Source organism: Manis pentadactyla, chromosome 8 (genome assembly GCF_030020395.1).
Source record: "Manis pentadactyla isolate mManPen7 chromosome 8, mManPen7.hap1, whole genome shotgun sequence".
Classification (NCBI taxonomy): domain Eukaryota; kingdom Metazoa; phylum Chordata; class Mammalia; order Pholidota; family Manidae; genus Manis; species Manis pentadactyla.
This window is the reverse complement of record NC_080026.1, coordinates 113,090,134-113,111,312: the sequence shown is the minus strand read 5'-3', so window position 1 is coordinate 113,111,312 and position 21,179 is coordinate 113,090,134. Positions and strand designations below refer to the sequence as shown.

The 21,179-nt window shown below is 42.0% G+C and overlaps 1 protein-coding gene across 6 annotated transcripts in view; it reads right to left on the bottom strand.

The window, feature by feature from the left end:
- Positions 1-21,179, bottom strand: part of SUFU (SUFU negative regulator of hedgehog signaling) — a 106,730-nt gene that overhangs the window by 47,216 nt on the left and 38,335 nt on the right. The window lies entirely within an intron of this gene.

Genomic DNA, 21,179 nt, shown 5'->3' with positions numbered 1-21,179 from the left:
AATACATGATAAAGGAGCCATAGACATACAATGGGGAAATGACAGCCCCTTCAACAGCTGGTGTTGGCAAAGCTGGACAGCTACATGTAAGAGAATGAAACTGGATCACTGTCTAACTCCGTACACAAAAGTAAATTCGAAATGGACCAAATACCTGAATGTAAGTCATGAAACCATAAAACTCTTAGAAAAAAACATAGGCAAAAATCTCTTGGACATAAACATGAGCAACTTCTTCATGAACATATCTCCCCGGGCAAGGGAAACAAAAGCAAAAATGAGCAAGTGGGACTATATCAAGCTGAAAAGCTTCTGTACAGCAAAGGACACCATCAATAGAACAAAAAGGCATCCTACAGTATGGGAGAATATATTCATAAATGACAGATCTGATAAAGGCTTGACACCCAAAATATATAAAGAGCTCACACACCTCAACAAACAAAAAGCAAATAGACCAATTTAAAAAATGGGCAGAGGAGCTGAACAGACACTTCTCCAAAGAAGAAATTCAGATGGCTAACAGACACATGAAAAGATGCTCCACATCGCTAGTCATCAGAGAAATGCAAATTAAATACACAATGAGATATCACCTCACACCAGTAAGTATCGCCACCATCCATAAGGCAAACAACAACAAATGTTGGTGAGGTTGTGGAGAAAGGGGAACCCTCGTACACTGCTGGTGGGAATGTAAATTAGTTCAACCATTGTGGAAGGCAGTATGGAGGTTTGTCAAAATGCTCAAAATAGAATTACCATTTGACCCAGGAATCCTATTTTTAGGAATTTACCCTAAGAATGCAGCAGCCCAATTTGAAAAAGACATATACACCCCTATGTTTATCACAGCACTATTTACAATAGCCAAGAAATGGAAGCAACCTAAGTGTCCATCAGTAGATGAATGGATAAAGAAGATGTGGTACATATACACAATGGAATATCATTCAGCCATAAGAAGAAAACAAATCCTACCATTTGCAACAACATGGATGGAGCTAGAGGGTATTATGCTCAGTGAAATAAGCCAGGTGGAGAAAGACAAGTACCAAATGATTTCACTCATGTGTGGAGTATAAGAACAAAGCAAAAACTGAAGGAACAAAACAGCAGCAGACTCACAGAACCCAAAAATGGACTAACAGTTACCAAAGAGAAAGGGACTGGGGAGGATGGGTGGGAAGGGAGGTATAAGGGCGGAGAAAAAGAAAGGGGGCCTTACGATTAGCATGTATAATGTGGGGGTGGGCACAGGGAGGGATGCGCAACACAGAGAAGACAAGTAGTGATTCTACAGCATCTTACTACGCTGATGGACAGTGACTGTAATGGGGTTTGTTGGGGTGACTTGGTGAAGGGGGGAGTCTAGTAAACATAATGTTCCCCATGTAATTGTAGATTAATGATACCAAAAAAAACCCAATGTGGTTACCACATTCACTCATATCACTACTCATGTTATTGAATGCCTTGTCCAGTTACCACCTAAATCTCCTGCTGACTTTGGCGAACCCTGGCATTGTGGGTAACTTTGTAGTTGGGAAGGCCCTGTTCTTTGCCTCTGCCCCTTAATAGCTACAGTGTGAGGCAACCTTCCCAACCATAATTTCTAAGCCTGTTTCCTCATCTGTAAGTGGGAAATTGTGTACCTACTGTGTGCCTTCCAGCTTTATGTTGTTATATTCCTGTACTGGACTACATACAGTACAGCTACTCCAACGCAGGTCCTAGGTAGGCCCTTTACCAGAAAACAGGACTGGCCACAGAGCCACAGAGCTAACAGCAAGTGCCAGCAGGTGGCACCATCGCTCCTGGTTTAAGAAATTGCTAGGCCAGAAAGTACAGCATAGGGAATATAGTCAATAATATTATCTTTGTATGGCGATAATACTCTGGTGGCATTTAGTAATGTATATAATTGTTGAATCACTATGTTGTACACCTTAAATCTATACAGTATTGTATATCAACTATATTTCAAATTTTTTAATTAAAAAAAATAAATTAATAGAGCAGTTCCTGTCAGCACCCTACACCTGGCTGCTGTCTGGTCTATAGAAATATACCCCAAACCTGGCAGGGACTTAGGCTGGAAATAGCGAAAAGGCTGGAAAGTTTTGGAGTCATGAGCTTTTATTAACCATAATTGACATTTACTTAAAAATAAATGTTGTGCAAACCCAAGCTATTCAAATGAAGTAAGAATAACTAAAAGATACTCTGTACAAACTTAATTTGGGATGGGGCTATTTTGGCAGCAGGGAGGGGGGACCCTAAAGCGGAGAAGGGAGACAGACCAAGATGCTGCTCTAGGACCAACATATCTGTGATCAAGAATCAGCTAAAGGGGGTGGGAAAGGAAAATGTCTAACCACCCACAGAAAGGTTTAGAGAGCTCGATGCAAACCCTCCAGCCCTGCCTGGTAAGGAAACTAGACTTACTAGGTCTGCTAAGGCCAAGAAACAGTCTTTCTTAACAATGAAAGGGCCTTGCTCACAGTTTTCAAGCCTGGGACAAAGCTACAATGGGCTCATTCTTGAGTCCAGTCTGGTCTTTATGCCCTGGATGCTTAGCCCCATTCTGTGGGGAGCCACCCTGGGTCTCAGCACTCAGGCCCCAGCAACCACCCCAGGAAGCTCTCAACCCCTTTAGAGGGGTTTTCAAGTGCTAATAATCAGAGGCCCAGTTGTTCAGTCCAGTGGTTAGAGGAGCACATCTTCTCTGGCTCCCCGAAGTGTCCTTATCACAACATTAGGATGCATATCTCTGGCACTGCCACCCAAAGCACATAGCAGAGGGGCTGCCTGGGGTCTGAAGGCAGACCATTCTGGGGTGAGGTCTCGATGCTCACTTTGCATTCCCTTCCCTCTTCCTCTGAGCTCTGTCTCCAAGAACTATGAGAAACCTATCTCAGCTGTTGCCTGTTTGCCACTGCAGGATGGCAAATAGAGTCCAAAAACTGCTAGGTACAGTTTTGCCACTTGCTTAGATGAGATAAACATTTCATTACTCTATGTCTTTCCCCATTAACAAATAAATCCTGGCAAGACCTTAAAAGCTGGGAGGTTGTATGGGCACACAGATTCTAACTGGCCCCTCAAGTTGGCCAACACCCTACCCCACCTTCCAAACATCCAGCTTTTAGTCTTGGTGGTTTGAAGTTGGACTGTGTCGGATATAAGAAGTTAGCAAAATCTAGGGAAATGGGTTGTAAAAGAAAACGGCCATTGTTTGCAAACTAAATGGTGCTGCCTTTGAAACACTGAGAAACAATTACATTCTTCAAGAGTTCTTAATTCATCCCAACTCTGGAGAATGACCGTCTCTGTTCTGTGTGACAGTACCGTCTCAGTGATGTTTTATACAATAGCTCAGAAAGTAATGGCCCACCCCCCACATCCTATCCCAGGGGTCACAATAGGCTTGGTCCGAGGAGAATGTTGTCTTTCCAAGCTCAAAACAGTGGGTTTCTCATGGCTGAAGCTTGGAGTTCCCAAGTCAAACACCCTTTAGAGTGCTCTGAGATGGTTACATGCGTTCTGGGGACAAAGGGCAAGAGCAGGAAACACAACTGAATTATGTCAGGTGTCAAATGAGTGGCTGGTCTGCAAGAGATGCTTTCGAGAGATCAGGAAAATGAGAATTGGCCCAAGCAGGCCGGCAGACTGGAATCTGTCAACTTTGAGTTCAAACTTCTGAGCAATGGGAAACTCGTCACTCTCTCTCAAGAAATAGTCTCCATCCTTCTTGCCTTCTTTGGTGCTTAACAGAGCACTTTGACAACCAGGTCCTACGTGTCCTATACAGAGACATAGAACTGGTTCCTAGCAGGGCTTAGCAGTTCTTCCCCCAAATGCCAGATGGGCCAGATATGTCCCCAATAACATGGACTGCTGATACAGAAAGTCAGGTAACATGTCCTCCTGTCTCCAGAAAGTCCCAGGATGCAATCAACACACATTGGGAGAATCTGGCAACTGCCTAACCCCACCTTCCTTCCCGAGAAGGCCCAAGCTGCTGCTGCAGCCACTGTGGGAGAACAGAAAAGGCTTCCTCTGAGATTGGAAGAGAGCCTTTTAAAGTCAACTGAAGGCCCATGAGCTGAAATATATTTATGGGGGCAGAAACACAAGTCTGCACAGGCCCAGGCAGCCTCATGACTCCCCAGCAAGAAGAGGAGACAACCTAGAGTTTTTGCTGAATGAACCAGCCCTGATTGAGGCAGTGAAAAAGGTAAAGTTCAGTGTCAGTCCCATTGGCCTCTATCCAGCCTGGATGCTCCTAACTGGAGCCACTTAATCTGCCTACTGACGACAGTGCTGGATTACTCACGTAATCCTATCCTAATTTGTAAATCCCAGGGCTTCCTCCTTGCTCTAAACCCAGCTGGGGAAAGGGGAGGGAAATGTATATGCCTAGTCTACTTGTCTTTGTATATTTCCAGAGATGTAGAGCCTACAAAATTGTAGGCTGCCGTAGGGTGTAGGACAGCTTGATAACACTGCCACAGATTACATTCCTAGAGCCTTTAATACACCATGAGATGCTATGCTCGTGCTGGGGAAGGGGTGACCCCATGCATTGTATAGAGGGCACTACCCTCACTGTCCTAGCACCCAATGACCCAGAGCTTCCCCAGGTGGCTCCTCTGCTTCCACCTGACAGCACCCACCAAAGGAAGGGCACATACCCTCTTCTTACTGGGGAAGATCAGCACTCACCTTTTCTGGTAACAGCAACTGTCCTTTTCCAGGGATCCAAATAAACCTGTGAGTGAGTGCTTTGCTGCCTGCCTACCCCTACTCTCCATCCCCAAGCCAAAACTAAGAGTTCAGTTCAGAGCCTTGCAGCAGTGGTGAGGTAAGGCCCACCCTAGGAACTCTGGGTAGCAGGTGAGAGCAAAGACGTATGCATATCACATAGGAGCAAATAGTAATATGTCCTGGGTAATTCCCCTTTAACCCTTAAACACGACAAGGACAGGATATGAGTGGGATATTCTGGAGCTCAGAGCCTTCAACTGGTACAAAACTACAGAATTTGGCACCCTGCCCTTCTCCAGACACACGCACAGCACACAAGATGCTTATAGAGAAGATTCCAGGAGCACAACTGCACAACAGCTCCACTGCAGGGTTTCAAATCAAACTCCTCCAAAGGAGGGCCAAGACAGAAGCCATTCTTTAAAGAAAAAAATAACAACAAAACAAAACCGTATGTGCAGAGGGAGAGAAACAGATCCCCGTGCATGTGTTAGTGAGCTTTTGTGGCTCTCAGGCAAAGTTCTTCACAGCTGGACAGTGTGGACAGTGGACAGCTGTCAAGTTTCTCCAACATGGTCACGTGGTGGAAGCAAGAAGTAAACCTTCTTCCCACCTTTTTAAAGTTCTGAATGCAGTTTCATGACTTGAAAAGTTAATTTGAGTGTTTGGCTAAAGAGCTTTCCTCAGCCAGTTCTGTCTGATATTAATTTGGCTAAATGTGGTTGCAAGACACTGTAAGGGAAATGGATGTGCTGTACCACTTTATTAAATAAAGAAGAATGAGAGAAGACATGTTTGCTCTTACAAAACTAAAAGGAAATGTAAAGGATATTCCTTCTAGGTTTCCTCAGAATCAAAATAATCATCAAGGATTAGAAAACCAATAAAAGGAGACTCAAAATTATTTCCCTATGTATTTTTTCAAAAACCTCTGGCTCTCCAGCTTCCTCCCTCTCCCCGAAAGCCACAATCATAAAGGCAAATAGTGAAGTGTAAGGAAGATTCATTTTATAAGCAGAGAAGCTTAGCAAACTGGAAGAGGGGTTAGAACAGAGGAGGTAGGAGGCTGGTGGGCTGCTGGAGGCCTCATCCAGAAGTGTGTCTCAGGGTCTGCAGACCTTTTAAGATCAGTTCACCAACTGGCAGTGGTGTGGTTCCCCCATAAGCAGACTGTGGATCCCTGATACTCACCTTGTATCAGCACATGCAGGGCCATGGCAGGACCAACTCACCCTCCTGCAGTGAGGTTGAGTACCTCAGCTGCACACAGAGCTCGGTAGGGGGTTACCCACCACGGTCTGTAGCTGATGCTAGTCAAATCCTATTCATTCACCTGTACCATGCCCTCCTATAGGGAATAGAGGTCCTTGCTCATCATTTCTGAAGAGCCCGAGTCCTAAGCTGGCAGGTGCTTTCACCTTTTTTTTTTTAAGCAGTTACATCTGTTTTGGCACCTGCCAGTACAGGAAGGGTCTTCTGCCCAGAGGCTTCTAAGTGGGCAAAACTTGCCCTTCTTTTCTCTCTCTCCTTAACTGCCACAAAGGGCTGCCACCTACATTCAAGATTCTTTGTTCTTAAAGCCAAAAAAAACTAGGAGAGTTTTAAGCTTATGGTCCCTATACATATTTTGACCCCCCAAAATGCCAGGAGCTGCTCTGAAGCTTTAAAATCAAGTACATACTTCTACTCCTTCCATTGTTTTCCTGAAGAGATTACTTTTGACCTAATCATTCTACTTCTTTGTACATATCTACCCTAGAGCATAACATGCTCACAAAGAGGAAGGAACAAGAATGCTCACATCTGTGCCCTGTATGCAATAGTGGAAAAAATGGAAACAACTTAAATGTGCATCACCAAGAGAATGATTCAGTTATGGTTTATTCATGCCACAAAATCATAGGCGACAGTAAAAAATTTTTAGATAAATCTTTATATATTGACATAGAAAGATCTCCAAGACATATTATAATTGAAAAGTCCAACCATAAAGGATGGCAGAGTTTCACTTACATTAAAGAAGGGAAAAAAAAAAACCCAAACCACTCCTATAGGTACCTAGAAGAACGTGAATACATAGAAAAGGGTCTAGAGGTTTTCAAGGAGCCACACCAAACGGATAAAGTTGTTCCCCTTAGAGAAGGGCCTGAGACTGGGTGGAGTGGTCAAGGACGACTTTGACTTCTATCTGTAGAGTCTGAATTTTTGACCTCCAAAATGTACTTATGTATTATTTGTATACTTTAAGAAGTAAAATTAGAAAGAACTCCTTGATACCTCTGACACAGAATGGGAACTCCTTTAGCAACTCTGGCAACCACCGTACTGGCTACACAACACTCACTCTGAACGCAGTGGTACAGATCTGGGTGGGCCAGGAGGACCACCCTTAGCCATCAAAAATGTCACCACTGGCACTTCTAACAACTAAGCTTTTAAGTTTCTGAAGAAAGCCCCACCTTTCCCTAAATTAACCAGACTAATGATGTGAAACTTGACTTGTGTGCTGACAGTACTGTACACATTAAGCAACTGTTATTCAATTGAAAGATTGTACCACTAGAAATCATGGTCACTGTTTACAGGAACAAGAACAAAGGCAGAAGGGCACAGCAGGAAGTGAGACACAGAGTCCATCCACTGTGGCAGCCAGACAACTTCTTCAGAGCCAGGATTCTAATTCTTAGCTCAGGAAACTAACCCTTCTTCTTTAGTTTACATCAAGAAACACAGCTACGGTATTTATGGGTGTTCTCAGAGATCACCCAGCTGGGCAGGCCTGGGGCAATGACCAAGAAAGAGAAGGAGGTGGGCTGTTTGCAGGAAGCTGGACTAGGACACATAACAGAAGCAGTCATTAGCAGGCTGGATTAGAAAAAACACACACATGTATTAAACAGCCTCTAGGTTCAGTGGTCTGAGCTCCCAGATCACCAAACCCATACGCAGAAGTTAAAGCCCTTCTACAAAGGCCTTGGCCAGCAACTGCCCAGAATTGACTAAGACAACTTGAGAAATGGTGAGTACGCTGCCTCCTGATGCCTATGGATGTTAAGAAATGCTTCCACCTCCTAGAATAGTTAACATCTTTCTTGTTCTCTCTTCCGGGAACAAAAACAAAGTTAAACCCCTCTTCCATATGGCAATACTGCAAATATTTTTAAAACACCTGTTTTGGGTTATAGTTCACCACTCCTCATACCTCGTCCCAAAGACATTTCTTCTTCAGACTAAAATGTTCCCAACTTCCTCACTTTTAAAGCCATTCTTCACAGACCACAGTTTAAGAGAGCTTTTGGCCAGTGGAAAAGCCAGTCTTCTCTGGATGTGCTCTTGAGTTGTCAATGTCCCTTATAGAATGTGACACCCAGAAGGGACTGTTGGGATGGAAATGCAACATGAAGCAGGCACTTACTGCTGAGGATATATGTGAAGACAGACCTCCAGCTGTCTGTGTGTCTGCTCATGTACTTCCTAAGTTCCCTACCAATCACATACAGAAAGGTGTTGGGGATAACCAGTTTTGTGTGATCTGATTATAGGAAGAGGCAGCAACAAATCATGAATACTTCAGTGCTTAGGCCAGACTCCTTGCCAGGATGCTTCTTCCTGAATGGAGGGATGGAATAGGAATTGAGTCATTAGGGTGAGCTTGTAAGTGCATTTAGCTGGTCTTTCTGACAGCGATGGAGTCTGCTTAGCCTAAGGATCCCAGACTCAAAGAACTTCCTTAACATTGGAATGATGCCAACCTTGAAGCTACCAAAAACTGGAAGACTCCTATGACTCATTTTGTGAACTTCAGAGGCTACAGAGTGCTTCCTCAGTGCCTGGGCTGCCAACCAGCCATGACTACAGGTAAGAGTGCAGTGGCATTCATGGCCAGGGACCACCCAGATCTGTGGAGCTGCCTTCAGAGGACAGCTGAGGCTAGGTACCAAACTACAAAATGTACAGCCCTTGTGACCCAGAAATTCCACTTCAGAAATTTATTCTGAGATAATTGAACATGATTGCCAAGATGTATGTACATGGATGTTCCTTAGAGTGTTGTTTAAAGTGGGGAAACTGAAAACTATCTGAAAGTCCACGAAGAAGGGCCTATTTTTACTGAGGGGTCTGCTGTATTACTATCTATGATATTGTGATATGAAATACATATTTTGCACTTTGTCCTTGGCTCTTGGCCAGAGCTCTTAAAATCTTTGTCATTTTCTAAGCAATAAACATGCAAGGAGCATCTTTTGTTCTTAGTCTTTAATCCCAGTTCCTGACGCAGAGTTCCTAAATCCCTTGGAGTTTCCTGGATGATAGGAGAGTCTTTTGTTCTAATGAGGCAACTCTTGGACTCCTAGATACCTTGGGGATGGGGGCTTAGAACAGTCTTACCCCATCCCCCATTCTCTAGGGAGAGGAGAGGGGCTGAATATTTGAGTTAATAACTAATCATGCCTACCAGAAGCCTCCATAAAGATTCCTAAAGCATGGTTCAAGTCTGGGTTGGTGAACCCATAGAGGTGCTGAGAGGGTGGCACATCTGGAGAAGGCAAGGAAGCTCTGTGCCCCTTCCCACAGACCTTCCCCTAACTATCTTTTCCATCAGATTGTCTTGACTAATACCCTTGTTTTCTTTCTTTTTTTTAAATTGAGATATAACTGACATATAGCATCATATTACTTTCATATGTATAACATAATTCAACATTTATAAATACTGCAAAATGGTGACTATAATTAGTCCACAACTATCACCATACACAGTCACAATTTTTTTGTGTTGAGAACTTTTAAGATCTACTCTCTTAGCAACTATCAAATATACAATACAGTATTACTGATTATAGTCACCATGCTGTACATTACAGCCACGTGATTTATTTATTTTATAACTGGAAATTTATACCTTTTGATTCTTTTCTCCCATTTTGCCCACCTTCAAACCCCAACTTCTGGCAACTACCAATCTTCTCTCTGTACCCATGAGTTTGGGGTTTTAGGGTTTTGTTGGGTTTTTTTTTTTTGGTTTCACATATAAGTGAGACCATATAGTATCTGAGTTTCTCTGACTTTTCACTTAGCATTCATATGATGCCTTCAAGGTCCATCCATGTTGTTAACAAATGGCAAGATTTCCTTCTTTTTTAATAGCTGAGTAATACTCCATTGTGTGTGTGTGTGTGTGTGTGTGTGTGTGTGTGTGTGTACACACACACACACACACACCACATTTTCTTTACCCATTGATCCATCAATGGACACTTGAGATTGCTTCCATATCTTGGCTATTGTAAATAATACTGCCACAGCATTGTACGCTTTTGTAATACACCAGTAACATAGTAAGTAAATTGTTTTCCTGAGTTCTGTGAGCTGTTCTAGCAAATTATTAAACCCAAGAAGGGAATCAGGAGAACTTGGACTTATAGCCAGTTGGTCAGAAGTACAGGTAACAATGTGGAACTTGTGACTGGCATCTGAAATGCAAGCAGTCTTGTGGGACTAAGCTCTTAACTTTTGGATCAACACTAACTCCAGGTAAATAGGGTCAGAACTGAGTTGACTTGTAGGATATCCAGTTGGTGTCCACAAAGAATAACGGCTTTGCTTGGTGTGGAAAAAAACCACACATCTGGTCACATAGAGTGGCAAAGGAAAACAGTGCATTTTCCCTTGACTATCACACAATGGAACATGGTACAACCATTATGAACATCACTACTGATATCTATTTACTTAGCTACCAACACTTTTATGATATGACACTAGCTGAAGAAGGCATGCTAATATGTACAGTGTTAAATTAGTAAAATTGCCTAATTATTTTATGCATACAGACACATTTTAAATGATGGTTACCAAATGTTAAGAGTAGCTGTCACAGGGGCTGAGATTTAGATAATGTTTATTTTTCATTTTCAATTACATACTTATTTAAATTACAAAATAATATGGGCTTATCCTAAGAAATTCAAACAACAGACAAGTGTGCAAAGTGAAAAATAAACTCTTTTCCCACATTCCATTTCTCAAATATAATCACTGTTAATGTTTGACATGCATTCTTCAAGATTTTCTTTTAAGTATATATAACCAAATTCATACTTTTTTCTTATTTTTTTAAAGTAAAAATGCAACCCCACTCTACCCAGTGTTCTGGGACTTGTTTTTTTCACATTCTCAACATTGCTGTTTTTTTTTTTTAGCATCATGTTTTTAACTGGAAAAACAATAAAGTTATTTTTGTTTGGGGGAATAAAAGTACATCAGCCAGGACAGAACACAATGTATGTATGATCTGAGTAGCCCAGTGAAGAGAGGCACAGGACAAAGGCTTCCTGTGTTCAGGTCACCATGCTGGCCAGTATGGCTGGGGACCCACACATGCCCAGCCAGCCCCAGAAGCTGATAAGTATCCTGTTCTCCCTAAATCTTCAAACCCCAAAGGGGACCACTAGAGCTAGGCCCAGGGCTTCAGAAGGCCTAGACATGGGGCTGCAGCCTATTCCAGAGCTGCCTCCTCTGTTCCAGTGCAGCGCACTAGCCTGCAGCTTCTGCTAGGCTGAGCAGGACAAGGCTGAGGAAGGCTAGTCCACTGCTGCTTCAGAGGCCCCCTGCTACATGCCAGCAAAACCACTACTCATCACCTGGGCTTGCTGCAATCCCTCTTAAAAAGCACCCAAGTTCCTTTATCTTTTCCTCTTCTGGTTCTAGTTTCAATTGTCATTTTCCTATAGAAGGGGCTCTATGAGGGGTCAGAAATACTGCAAGAATCTCGTCAGAACCCTGCAGGGAGGGGCAGGCCCCTGAGTCCTGGAGAGAAGCCAAACAGGCCTGTTGCCGTGTCTGCCCTGCAAGCAAGAAGAGAAGACTGGCTGTGGAACCCCACTGCCAGATAAGCCAGAGCAGAGCTGTGTCTAGCTTTGGGGGGCCATTTATTTCCCACTGAAAGCTATGAAAACTGAGTAAGAAAGCAAAATCCCCTGCACTGGCAGATCAACGCATAGCACTCAAAGCTGTCCTTCCTAGTAACCACACCAGAGAGTATACCCTCAGATGGCCTGTCCTGTGGTATTGGCCTGGGCCTACTTCTCAGGCACTGTCCTGTCCTCTGGGAAGTTCTTTGAAAAATTCAGTCATGGTTATCCTTTTGGTTTTTCTTTTTGGATAATAAAATCCATGATCTGTGCAGAAAATTCTAAAATTGCAGGAAGATTCCAGAAGGAAAAGCTGTCAGGGACTCATAACCCTATCACCCTAAGATAGTCTCTGTATCTTCATGTATCTCTTCCAGTCATCTATGTGCACATGTACATATTATTCACCGGATTAGAGCCTACTCTATAGTATTATAGCACGCCTTTTTTTTTCCTTTTAAGTCTGTTCCCTTTTTTTCTACAAAATGCTTTCTCAAATGACAACATAAATAATATTAATTGCTTCCAAGTATCATGCGAGCTACTGGACTGTGAGCATTAAATATATTATGAAGTAGATATTACTATTAGCCCATTCCACAGATGAAGTGACATGGAGATGTTCCATTTTGACCCAGGGTCCCACAGGTCCCACATGGTCAAAGCAGCAACTTGCCTCCCATCTGAGCTGCTCTCCAAGCCCTCCTAACTGAACATTCTAGAATGATCCCTCTTAGGTTACCAAAGGGCTTTACCTCCTGCAGAGGTGTTGGGTCAACTAGGAACTCTCCAACCGCTCTGATCTACTTGCCAGAAGCCTTCACTGCCCCTTGCAGGAAGCATCCCTAATGTGCAGGTGCTAGAGACAAAAGAGCCACATTTCGCTGAGAGCCAACCAATAAAGACTCCACAGGGGGCCAGAGATGAGAGAACTAGTCTGTGGGTGAATTATCCTAGCTTACAGCCCCGCATCTAATAACCTCGTTCTACTAAGAAGCTCAAAGCATTTCATGTTCTTCTCCCAGTAAGATACAGACCCATGGAAGCTAAAGGAATTTTCATCAAACCATGCAGCAGCTTGGCAGGAGATGCATTCACACCTACCCCAGTAAACTTCTAGGTACCGTGATCCCTGTATCATGGGCCAAGACACAGATTCCAGCTAAGGCAACTCATTTCACAGGGCCTCTGGATATATCACAGAGATTTAAAGATGGCCACCTCTCCCCCTGAGTAGTTATTCAGAAGTGGAAAACACTCTCTAGGTCAGGTTAGGAGACATTTTCAGCAAAAGGCCAGATATAAAATATTTTAGGCTTTGAGAGCCATATAGTAAGCACAAAAGAATGCATAGATAATATGTAATGAGCATGGCTGTTACAACAACATTTTATTTATAAAAACAGGCAGCCATTAGGATTTGGCCAGTAGGCTGCACTTGGCCAACCTCTGTTTTCATGGTTTAAGTCTTCCCTAAAAACAACTAGATTTAGATATTTGATAGATTATAATCTGCATACAAAACACAAATTTTAGGGCATAAGCTCATTTCTGAGGGGCTGACTTGTTTTCCTTCACTGGAGCAGGAACACAATCTTTCAACTATTCATCTAAAATCTTGGGAAAGTGCAGAGAAAACAGGAATTGTTCTGCTTTATAGTTGGTCAGTATTACTAACAGATGAAAAGGAAAATATTTTACAGATCCATAGCAACCAGAAAGAGAATAAATCAGACTGAGGGAAAGAAAATGTCAGGAATATCAAAAAGAGTAGGACAAAGAAAAATAACACTAACATAACCAGGCAGCTCCATTTGGCTTCAGTTAGTTGACTGGGGCAATGGGCAGCTTATCCAAACCAGGAAACAAGAGAACTCAATAGATCTCACTGGCAATGATGGAGCATCTCCTTTCAAAAAAAATTTTACTTGAAGCAAAGATATTAAGATCACATAAGCAGACATAATGTAGGGGGGCCGGGTACGGGGAGGGCTGTACAACACAGAGCAGACAAGTACTGATTCTAAAGCATCTTACTACGCTGATGGACAGTGACTGTAATGGGGTATGTGGGGGCGACTTGATAATAGGGGGAGTCTAGTAACCATAATGTTGTTCAAGTAATTATATGTTAACAATACCAAAATTTTTTTTTTAGTGTAAAAAGAAAAAAAAGGTTGGAAAACAACATGAAAAGCATGGTCTATTTTTATAAACTAATGATAATTCTATATAGACATATGCATTAAAAAAAATCTGGAACCAGAAACACTGACATTTTCTCAGTGCGGGAATGAACTATGAAAGATTTTCACTATATATTATATATTTCTATATTTCAGCTTTTATAATGAGCAAGTATTTCTCTTATAAATGGGAAAAGGAAAGAAAATGTAAAAAAAAAAGTCTCCCTTGGCATTAGAGTCAATACTGCAGTCAGCAGTGAACTCTAATGGCCTGGGATACTCAGGCAGTGCCACTCAGCTCCCCTCTTGGGCCCAAATCATAAATTGAGCCAACTCAGCACATATCACGAGGTTGCCATTAAACAGCAGCAAGCAAAGGCCCTTGAATTTCCACTATGCCAGTTACAAGGTTGGGGGGCCATGTTTCTCCTAAAACTCAAGTGAAATTGCCTTGGAATTTGTGGTTAAAGCTTACCAATAGCAGAACTGAGAGCAGACAGCCTCACCAGCAGAATTCTAAAGCACAGCTCAGAAGTCAAGCCCTGCTAAGTTAGGAAATGGTTTCTTTCTAATGAAACCCAGCATGTTGGGGGACAGGGGAGCAGTCACTGGCAGTCTGAGAAGAAAGAAAAGCTGATCATCTTATTATAAGGGAATGGGGTAAGTGAAACTGGCTGCAAATTAAGAAGGAAAAAAGTTGAAGTGTCTACTGGTGAAGTCACTGTTGTATTTAGTGCAGAACTTAAATGACTGATGCAGGAGGCTGGATTTGTTTCTAAATCAGCTGTAGCAGATGAAACAATGACAGCCACCCCATCCTCATAACTGGAACATTCTCTTTCCACGTGACACTTCATAGTGGCCCAGCATCTCAATCAATATGTGAGGTTCCTCTGACTCCAGGCATGACTGGGCTTCTTGGATGGAGTACAGATACTATTTGCGCACCTGGCAGCCATTCCCTTCCTTACTAACAGAACCGCAGTTTTCCTCCTCTGCCTTTCCTTGGCATGATCTCCAGATAACCAGGGCCCATTCCCAGCCCTAGGAGATGGATACTGATTAGTAAATCAACATGACTGTCTCACACTCCTGACATAACTCTAGCCAATGATATGCAAATGGAGGTCAATGAGAGCATTTATATAGAGTTTTGATTGGTTTTTAAAAGAGACACAGGACAGAAGTGTCTCTTTTACTGCCTGTAGACTCTGTCATGTATGATTCCAGGATGCTAGGGAGTATGGCAGCCACCTTTGGAATATGAGGGAACCAGTTAAAAAAAACAAGCCTAAGTGCCGAGGGAGGCAGGGCAGGAAGCTAGAACAAACTCAGGTCCTTGACACCACCACTGAACAGATGACTACCAAGCCTGGAACTACCCTGCCTCCAGATGCCTTGTTATGTAAGGTAAGTGCCCTTATTTTTAGGCCATTTTAGTCAGGGTGTTCTATTTCTTATAGTCAAAGCCATCCCAAAGATACAAGACAGAACAAAAGGTGCCTGCTCCATCTATGCATTCTCCAGTGATTCCATTTCAAAGCATAAGAGCACACCATGATTACTGAGGTAGCAGCTGCCCCTCCGGCCCTGTGGGCAAGTGATTTTGTCTATCCAAAGCTATATGTATTCTTTTTTTCCTGTAGTTACCTTTTACTTCAGAGGACTTCTCTCCCATTCCATGTAGCTGAAAGTGAGGAGGGGAAAGAATTCAAACACAAATCCTGATGCTCCACCTGGATCAACAACAACCTGTGTGGGTCACATGACCCAGGCAGACCTAATCTTAGTCCTTCCCCGGGATTGATGTAGGAATAGGGAAAAAAAGCCTCTTGCGTGCAGGCATTACAAAATGAGAGAACTAGAAACTCTGACTGATGGTGCTCGTCTTTCCTGGCACGCGGAGAGAAGTCAGTTGGCAATACAAGACCAACACGTGAGTCAGAACCCTGAGGACACTGTTAGAACACACAGATAAGCCATGCCTTAAACCCTGGATAGCCCAGTTACCTGAGCCCAATAAAGTCTGTTATTGCTAAAGGTTGTTCTATCATTTTCTTACAACTAGAAGAGTTCCAGCTCAAGTAAATAACCTGCTCCAACTCCGAATTTTGAATCCTTCACCTTCTCTGGACATTCTTTCCCAGGCCTCTCTCATTTCTACTTCCTTTTCTCTACAGCTCAGCTTCCCACTGAGCAAAATGACCAAAGGTAACTGTCCTCAGGCAGCTCGGGACTAAGTTACAGGACTCTCTAAGTCATTCTCCAAATCAGGCTTCAGAGGCAGCCTCACACAGCCCCAAGCCTGGGCGTGAACATCACCACCCTCCACCACACCCCCCAGAGTCTCGTCTCCCCTCTTCCTCTTGCCTACCACTGCCCTGATGTTATTATATCCAAGCCTGGCTAGTAGAGCTGGGAAGCTGTTTAGACCTGGACAAGTAGGTCTCAGCATTCCACTTACTTGATGACACTGCTCAGCATGTTCTCACATGCAAACAGGCAGGGTGCTTCACATAGTCACTGAGTTTAAGGCGGACAGGTGAGGCATGACCATCAAACAAAATTATGCTGCTAGTTACATACATAGATATATCTAGATATATCTATGTACATATCAAACATAAAATAGATGTTCTGTATAACAGCGTATGTGTAACCCTTAGAGAGTGTACTTCTCAGGAGGCAGAGCAATGCCTACATGTCACAAGGGAGATTCTCTGCAGCATCAGCAAAGAGTGGCCTGCTCTGAAAAAACCTGAAAAGCCTAAACTCAGTCTTACAAAATAGTTAAAATAAGAGGCAATTATTTACACTATAAAGATTCTTCACATTATAGCATGATTTACTACAAGGTCCCAGTAAACTACATGGGCTCTCTATTGCACTTACAATATGATTTGATTTGTGTAAGACTGTTAAATACATAAATCCAGGAGCCATGGTTGAACTGAATTTGATTTCTAATTGTATAATGTGATGAAAAAAACAACGTAATTTTATTTATATCACTATTACTAGTTTGATAACAGCACCAATATCATATCAGCTGAGAGAGGCATCTGATTCAGGAACAAGTAAGGTATTTCCTTCCTAACAGGGTTTTTTTGTTAAATGGGGTCTTTGTTGTCCCTGCAAAAAAAGAACAAGGTACCCCACCTTCTCACTCTATGTAAAGTTTTAACTACAGCCAGGCACTCTTCTAAATGCTTTACAGGTATTAACTCATTTCATCCTTTTAATAACTTCATGCACAGTTACTATTATTATCTCTGCTTTATAGTTCTAGATGAGTAAATGGGTTATGTTGCCCATGGGCAGAGGTGAGATAAGAATGCAGGCAGTCCAGGGGCCATGCTCTGAACCATCACACTATGCTGCCCCCTTGATCTGGCAGTCACATGCTGGATGGTGAACAGTACAGATGGGAGAACACCCGTCTTGAACAGATGGGAGAGGACTGGAATGGCTTAGCCTGTTACCAGCAAGTTCAGGCACATGGTGCTGAAGACCTGTACTGTGCAGTAAAATAGGAAAAAATGGGGAGGAGATGGTGACTAAAAGGAGGCATGAGAGGTTTCTGGAGAACTAGCCTGTTCCTTGATTCGGGTGCTGGTTATATGGGTGTGTTCTGTTTGTAAATACTCATCAAGCTGTACTTTTTATACACATATTTTCATGAACAAATAGTTAAAGGATGAAAGAATGGATTTAAGAGGATTTTGGTAATATTATGAATGGCTTTTACCTCCCTCTATTTTCTAAATGTTCCAAAATGCCCAAGCAAGGCATCATGGAGCTCAGAGGTCGCTGAACAGTACAATCACCCATGTGGATGATTCTGAAATTTCACTGTCCAACTGAGACATCCAACAGCCCAGATATTAGGCAACATGGCATCATGGTTGAGAGAGTGAAATAAAAGCTACACTGTCTAGGTTCAAATCGTGCCTTTGCACTGACTAGATGTGTGGTATCTTGAACATGCTACTTCGCCTTTCTACATTGTCTTGCTTTCTGCAACTGTAAAGCTACTATGTAACACAGTGCCCAATTTACAGGGCTTTACTGCATGATAAATGAGTACTTACAATTGTGCATAGCACAGAGAACACACTACTCAGTGTTAGCTCTGGTCTTCACTACTTAGGCCCATAGCCATGGTCTCTTATCTTACATCAGTTGCCATATACTTTTTATCATTTTCCTATCATTTAAATAATTTATTATTCCCTGCCATGTTCTAAAAAGAATTTAAAGTAGATTTGTTTTTAATATTTAATTAATACAATTATATTATAGAAAATCTGGGAAAAATCAAACATATAGACTCTTGAACAATGTGGGGATTAGGGACACCTCTGCACACAGTCGAAAATTCACGTATAACTTTTGATTCCCCAAAAACTTAACTGTTAGTAGCTTACTATTGACCAGAAGTCTTACCAAAAACATAAACAGTCAAAGAACACATATTTTGAATATTATATGTACTATATACTGTATTCTTACAATAAAAAAAGCTAGAAAAAATGATTTTTTCAAACTGTTACAAATCTCCAAAACTTTTTCCAGTATATTTATTGAAAAAATATCTGTGTATACATGGACCTGTGCGGTTCAAACCCATGTTGCTTAAGGGTCATTTGTATTATATTTTTAGGAGTGTAGTCATCTTATCACTGCTGTGAAATGCCTGAAGTGATCTGCAGGTACAAACTAAAGCTGTCACATTAGCAACACCATAAAGGGGCCATCGACATAGAAGGGAATAGGGAGCACATATGCCAGTCAACATACACTCAAGAAACAGTTGCAACTTTTTATTTTGAAAATTTTCAATCTCATAGAAAAGTTGGAAGGACAGTACAATGAATACCCATATACTCTTCACCTAGATTTGCCAGTTGTAAACATATTGCTACATATGCTTTTTCTTTTCTCTTTCCACACATAAGTTTTTTGCCAAATCATTTGAAAATTAAGTTGTAGACATCATGTCCTTTAGTCATAAATACTTCAGCTTTTATCTCCTATGATGACAAGGACATTATCCTATATAATATATCACACCCAAGGAATTCCATTGTTGTACAATACTATTATTTAATATACAATCTATATTTTCCAATTGCCCTAAAAAGGACCTATTTTTCCCAATTCAGGATACAATCAAGGATCACAAGTGCATTTAAACTGTCAAGTTTCCTTTAATCTAGGACAACCACCCCACCCCCTGGCCTTTTTATGTCTTTCACAGTGCTGACATTTTTTAAGAGTCCAGGCAGTTGTTTGTAAACTGTCCCACAATCTGTCTGACTGCTCATGAATCAATTCAGGTGAATCATTTCTAGAAAAGTGTTACATAGTTGATGTTTTCTACTTCACATTGCAACACACAAGGAGGTACATAATAATACTTTGTTCCATTATTGGTGTTGCTTTGTTTGATCATTTGGCTATGGTGATACCTATCCAAATCTTTTCACTATGAAGGTATTCTTTTTCTCTTTGTAGTAAGTAAGTAATCTGTGGAGGAATTCTTTGAATCCTTGTAACTATCTTTTTCCCAAAAAATCTTTTTGTCCAATGGTTTTAGCATTTAGTTGATAATCTGCCTGAACCAATGATCACATTATTATTGCAAAATGGTCATTATGTTTACTGTACAGATGAAATGAACCCTTGCAAATCAAATCCTATATTTTCCACTCACTTGCACTTTCAGAACTATAATATCAGAATTACTTCAGAAGTCTATCTGCTTGATTCTACCTGACAGTGATTCATAACACCTGTTTTAGATTTCTCTGATCTTTATCCACCTGAGCAGGTATGTTAAGTGCCAACAAACATATAAATGCACTGGCTTAAGCAGTGGGCAGGAAGTAACCTGTCTACACAAGCAAGAGGTTGCCAAGTCTTTAGGGCCCCCTTTCTAATGGCAATCAAATTCCATGTCAAGAAAAGTCTCTTTTGCCAACGACAGTTCTATATTGGAGTTTGCTGCAGGCATTCCAAGAAGGGAGAACGTGAATGCAAAGGGTTTAGGCAATAGACTACTGGCACAATTTTAAAAGATTTTGCAAACCACACTAGGACAGTGGACCAGCTGCTTCAGGCAGCCTGCTTCCTCTGCTCCTGTGAGATTTACCTCTTCCTGGTCAACAGTCCTTTAAAAAACCAAACACCCATCCCCAGACCAGCTGCATTAGAATCTCCTGGGAAGCTGGTTAAGAAACAGCTGTCTTGGAGAATATAGCCAATGATTCTGTATCATCTTCCTATATTGACAAATAATAACTGCACTAGTGGGGGTGAAGATTTAATAATATGGGTCACTGTGGAACTACTGTGTTGTATACTTAAAACAAATATAAGATTGTATATCAATGATACTTCTATAAAAAAAGAAACAGATGCCTGAGTCTCCCCTCTGACCAACTGAAGCATAGCCCTGTAGGGTGTCTGGGAATCAGTGTGCTGACAAGCTCCCCAAGGGATCTCATGAGCAGCCAGGTTTGGGAACCCTTGCTTAGAGAAGACCCACTGTAGCTCCAAAAGGGGACTATGCTGAATAGGACACACATTGGTAGATGGTAGTTAAGAAGCAGTCCCATTATTTGATAGCTACCCTGCCAGCAACTGACTTCCAGGGGTCTGGAATGAAGAGAGAGGAGTTCAACCTAGAGGATCTATTCCACTCCAATCTATAATCTACTCAAGGCTGAAAAAAATATCAGAGTACTCATTAGTTAAGCTATCAGATCTATGGTTCTCCAAATTTAGTCTCTACCAGAAGCATCTGGGAACACTGCTCCCAAAGATTATGAGTCAGAGGTCCCCTGTTGGCCCAGGAATGCATGTTTACAGTGAGGCCTCCAGGTGCTTCTGATGCAGGGAGTCCAAGGGCCACATTTTGAGGGATCCTGGCCTAGATGCTGCTCTACTCTTATCTGTCAGTCAAAGAGCAAAAGAGTTGCATAAAAGTGTCTTGGCTTTCATTGGAAAGCTACCTAGCAAACCAAAGAAACAAAATCTGAGGTCATATGGGAAATACTTCAGAGCAATTTATTAGCCACACAGAAACATTCAGATGATATGAAACCCTCCATAAAAGACAGTAAGCTTCGCTTTAACATTTCATCCCACTGGAGGACCACAAGCAGGCTGAGCTAAGAGTGGGAGACCAAGGCTTCTAACACAAGTCCCCACTTCAGGTGCCATGTTAGCAGTCTCCAGAGGGGAACTAGGGACACAAGACCACCACTGAAGGCCATTTGAATCATTTGTATCAATTATTTCTAAC